Raw genomic sequence first — 5,746 nt, forward strand, 5'->3', positions numbered from 1 at the left:
AATTAGTTCATAATCATAACATGCATAAACATAACTTGCCTACTTGTTTCTATTGTGGAATTTATGGTCATACATCCATTTCTTGTCACATAAAAAGGCATGGAGTGCTTAGTGGTAAGTTTGTATGGGTACAAAAAGGACTAGTTCCCACGGTTAGTGACAATAAGGGACCCAACATAAATTGGGTACCTAAAAGTATCAAGTGATTATGTTTTATAGGTATGTCTCCGAACATACGAACAACATTGATATCTTGATAGCGGTTGTTTGAGGCATATGACAGGTGATAGGTCAAAGTTCCTTGAACTATCATTCAAAGAAAAGTGTTATGTTACATACGACAACAATAACCAAGGAAAAATACTTGGTGTCGGGAAGATAGGTAATGTTTCGCAAGCTATCATCGACAACATTCTATATGTAGAAGGGTTGGAGCATAAATTTCTGAGCATAAGCCAACTGTGTGAGCGAGATAAAAAAGTATTTTTCGATTCTAAGTGTTGCATAATTCGAGATGGCATAGATAATAAAATTAAGTTCATAGGTCATAGGATTAACAACATTTATATGATTGACTTGGAAGATATCACTTCTCGATTTTCAAAATGCTTCAAAAGAAAGTGATATTTGGGTTTGGCACCGGCGAGTCGTACATATCCACTTAAAGTACCTAAATAAATTTCATCTAAGGATTTAGTAGTTGGGCTAACCAAAACTGAATTACAAAACAAATGACTTTTGTGACACTTGTCAAAAATGCAAGCATGTCAAAAATGCAAGCATGTCAAAAATGCAAGCAAGTCAAAAATTTGTTTTCTTCACAAAACAAATGTGATATCCACAACTAGGCCGTTGGAAGCTACTATGTGCTTGTGATAGTCGATGGATTTTCTAGATTTACGTGGATTATATTTCTTGCTTTAAAAAGTGATCCATTTAAATCTTTTAAGAATCTTGCCAAACAACTTCAAAACCAATTTAATCATAAAATTGTGTTTATTCGTAGTGATCATGGTGCTGAATTCGAGAACCACCTATTCGATGAATTTTGCGAGAAGCATGGTATCCAACACCAAAATTTGGCTCTTCGAACCCTTCAAAAAAATGGTGTTGTTGAGAGGAAAAATCGAGTCTTAGAGGAGTTGGCTAGGACCATGTTAAATGAAAGTAAGGTTCCAAAATACTTTTGGACCGATGCGGTGCATACTGCCTGCTATGTGATAAATAGACAATTACTTAAGCATTCATTGTCTAAAACACCATATGAATTATTAAAAGGTCGAAAACCTAACATTTCACACCTTCATGCTTTTGCTTGTAAATGCTTCCTACTTAATAATGGAAAATATCGTTTAGAAAAGTTTGACTCAAAAGTTGATGAGAGTATATTTCTTCGTTACTCTACACATAATAAAGCATATAGAGTTTATAACAAACATAGAATGCATGTAGAAGAATCTGTTTTTGTTCATTTTGATGAATCTTCTCCAAAAGAAAAGAGAACGGTTGTTTTTTATGATGTTTCAGGTGCTTTAGAAGATGCATGCAGAAAAGATACTAAAACAGAACAAGTTTTACAAGTTGATCATGAAGAAAATAAAGATCGTCAAGATATGCCTATAGCATGGAAGACAAAGAAAGACCACCCTATCGACAAAGTAATAGGTGACATTTCTAAGGGAGTGGTAACCCGAAACTCTTTACGCAATATCTGTAATTTTGTAGCTTTTGTTTCACAAATTGAGCCTAAGAATGTTGATGAGGCCTTAGAAGATGAACACAGGGGTATAGCTATGCATGAAGAGCTAAACCAGTTTGAGCGAAACAATGTGTGAGACTTAGTCCCTAAGCCAAGTGATCATGCTATCATTGGCACAAAATGGGTCTATCGCAATAAATTAAATGAATCAGACCTAATAATCCGGAACAAAGCTAGAGTAGTGGCTCAATGTTATAATCAAGAGGAAGGTATACATTATGACGAAACCTATGCCCCAGTTACGAGATTGGAAGCCATTAGAATGCTATTAGTCCATGCTTCAATAATGAATTTCAAACTCTTCCAAATGGACGTAAAAACTGCCTTCTTGAATGGTTACATTCAAGAAGAAGTGTATGTTAAGCAACCTCCTGGTTTTGAGAATTATAAATATCCAAATCATGTGTTTAAGCTTAAAAAGACTTTATATGGGTTGAAACAAGCCCCAAGAGCTCGGCATGATAGACTAAGTTCATTTCTTTTAGAGAAAGAGTTTGTGAGAGGTAAGGTTGACACTACACTTTTTATATCAAAACCTGAAAATGATATATTGTTAGTACAAATTTACGTTGATGATATTATTTTTGGTGCTACTAATGATACCTTGTGCAAGGAATTTTCTGATTTAATGAAAGGAGAGTTCGAGATGTTTATGATGGGAGAATTAACTTTCTTCCTAGGGCTACAGAAAAAGTAGATGAGTAATGGAATCTTTGTTCATCAATCAAAGTATTGTAAGGAGTTTTTGAAACGATTCGATATGGACAAATCAAAAGAAGCTTTTACACCAATCGCATCATCTTGCTATCTTGATAAAGATGAAAAGGGAAAAGCAATTGAGGGAACAAAATATCGTGGAATAATTGGCTCTTTATTGTATCTTACATATAGTAGACCCGATATTATGTTTAGTGTATATGTGTGCTAGATATCAATCATTACCTAAGGAGTCACATTTTTTAGCTGTAAAACAAATCATAAAATACTTGAAAGGATCTATTTCAATGGGACTATGGTATCCTAGGGATGCCTTTCTATCTCTTTGTTAGGGTACTAAGATTCTGATTTTGCCCAATGCAAATTGGATCGTAAGAGTACAAGTGGGACTTGCCACCTATTAGGTAGCTCCCTAGTTTCATGGCATGCTAAAAATCAAGCTTGTGTTGCTTTATCAACCGTTAAAGCGGAATACATTGCAGTCAATGTGTTGCGCTCAGATCTTATGGATGAAGCAGCAATCGTCAGACTTTGATCTAAGACTTGATAAAATACCTATCAAGTGTGACAACACTAGTGCCATAAACCTAACTAAGAATCCCATATTGCATTCAAGAACTAAACATATAGAAATGAGGCATCACTTTGTTGGAGATCATGTGCAAAAAGGTGATTGTGTTATCGAATTTGTGCAAACCTCACAACAACTAGCCGATATTTCCACCAAGCCCCTGCCAAGGGATACATTCTTTGTTTTGTGAAGAGAACTTGGAATTCTTGATGAATCATATCTAAGTTAGAATGCTTAAGGGTTCATATATGACTTTGCCATGCCTCTAATATATGCTTATATGTTACTTGAGTTAAATGCTTGATTCTTGTGTATAATTGAATTCATGATTGTTTTGTTTGTTTAGTAATGTACTTTAGGCTCTTAGGATATATCTTATCTTAGCATTTACCTAGAATCACACGAAAATCACTTAAATCTGAACTATTACAGCAAGTAATCGATTATGACATAGTATAATCGATTACCTATACAAAATGTTTTTCATCATAATCGATTATTGGTGATTGCTAATCAATTACCTGGGGGAAATTTTTAAAAGTTTCTGAAAAATCCTTCTTCGATAATCGATTACCACATGTAGATAATTGATTATCGGTAGCAGTGATTCAGATTGAAGTATGCATTTTAGGATTCATTAACATAAATAATAATTCCTCAAATCTATGGCCCCTTCTAAAATTTCTTCAAATTCGTTGTATTAAGTCAAAATTCGTGAAACCCCTTCTCTTCAATACACAATCTCTTCGTTCAATCTTCTCCAATTTCATCAAAATCAAAATTTTCCCAAAATTCCCAATTCCCTAACCTGAATTTAAAGAATCGATTAGGATAATCAATTACATTATCACACCTCTGCAAAAATGAGTGATGCACATTCTTACCGGGTGAAGCACATAGAAAAACGCAACAGAACAACTGAAACTGTGGTCTATCACTTCCTAGAATAGGCAGAGCAACTTCTAGGAGTGATCCTTATTACGCTCCTAATCTTCAAGCTGAAAGATTAGCTAAGTTCTTGGGCACAAGACAAACTTATATCAAATGTGTTGACCTCACTTGGATGGTGCAGCAAGGGTTTGAATTTCCACATCATCTGGAGGCACAAGGAGTGTCTAAATTCACTGAGTTGAACGGTAATATCTATCCTTCCTTAGTTGTGGAATTTGATGTCAACTTTCAGTACAAAGATGGTGTATACATGTCATTGGTAAAGAGAAAACTTTTTAATTTGGATGCAGAGCTATTTTTGAATGTCGGGGGACTGGCTAGCGATGGGGCTCCTCTAGAGATTGGGAATCATTTGACTAGGAAGATATGTATAAGTCATGTCTTATAGGAACTCATATCTATGTTCAGGGAGAAGCGACAAAAGTCGAAGCTTTTTTAGTTGAAAACAAGTTATTACATTACATCATTGCATACATTTTAGTTCAGTGAAATACTAATCATGTTCAACCAACAATCAATGACTTAAAGTTGATGTTTGCCATTAAGGAATGAATAGTGGTAAACTAACCTGCTGAGATCCTGAATGTTATGTTTGGGATTGCATCCTCTTCTTCAAGACTACTGACATATGGGATTTTCATTTCCCGAATTATTGATTATATGTTCATTGATGCTTCTAATGAGGAGATTATGAATGTGAATTCCCGAAAGAACTTGGTAAGTGACAATCTGATATATAAGATGGGAATTTACAAATATGATGGAGATTGGAAGTATCAAGAAGATCACACCACTGTGGATCTCCAAATGACGGATGAAGAAGATGATGGTATTCTAAATGAGCATAACCCAGAACAACAACATGTCGAGGCTTCAAATGTTCCTCGTGAACTACCATTTGGGTTAGCTTATCTTGATTCCTTGGAACAATGTCTTAATGCTCGTATTGAAACATGATTTCAATCCTTAACAGATAATATGAGGGTGGAGTTCCAAAGGCAAGAGGAAAGGATGATTCAGGAGATGGAGTGCATTGTCTTCATTGGCAGAACTGTTGGCCCCTCCTCTTTATCTTTATTCATATTGTGGAATTCCGAAAATAGTAGAAGAATAACTTGTGAGTGTAAGGCATTGACGAACTTGGAAGGATAACTCGAATTCTCGGATGAACCCCCAAGTGTTTGGGTATAGTTGAGAAGGTGCAATATGGAGGTGAGAGACAATACTCACATGTGACTCGTTGAGGGGGAAATGGACTCTAATCTTCTAGAATAAATTCTTGTACATGAAAAAGGAATTACGGAAATCTTCAAACCCATGTCAGAATAACCCCTATCATTTTTGCATGGATCCAGGACAAGGTAGTTAGTCCATGCCTCAGTCCTTGACATTGGTGTTACCCTTGGGGAGGTCCCTTCAACATAAAATATGCAAGTTTCCCAAACCTCCTTATTGACCCAATTACATAGATCCCATTTTTCACCATCCCTAGGTACAAGGGAGATTGGTATGAGAGCTGTAGCTTCAAATGACCATCTAGAACATGCTAGGAGAAGAGTATTCATCATCTAATGAGTTTGAGGACAATAAGGACCCTATCCCAAAATACCACTCGCATGGTATGGCATTCCGATGGACGAGGTAATCATACATCTCATTTGATGGATGTTCCCTTTCAGAAGTAGAACCTATGAATCTCACAAGGAAATCCTTGCAGAAACCCTCTTCTATCAGGGAACAACAATCCC

The sequence above is a fragment of the Lupinus angustifolius genome, chromosome LG16 (assembly GCF_001865875.1).
Source record: "Lupinus angustifolius cultivar Tanjil chromosome LG16, LupAngTanjil_v1.0, whole genome shotgun sequence".
In the NCBI taxonomy this organism is placed as follows: Eukaryota; Viridiplantae; Streptophyta; class Magnoliopsida; order Fabales; family Fabaceae; genus Lupinus; species Lupinus angustifolius.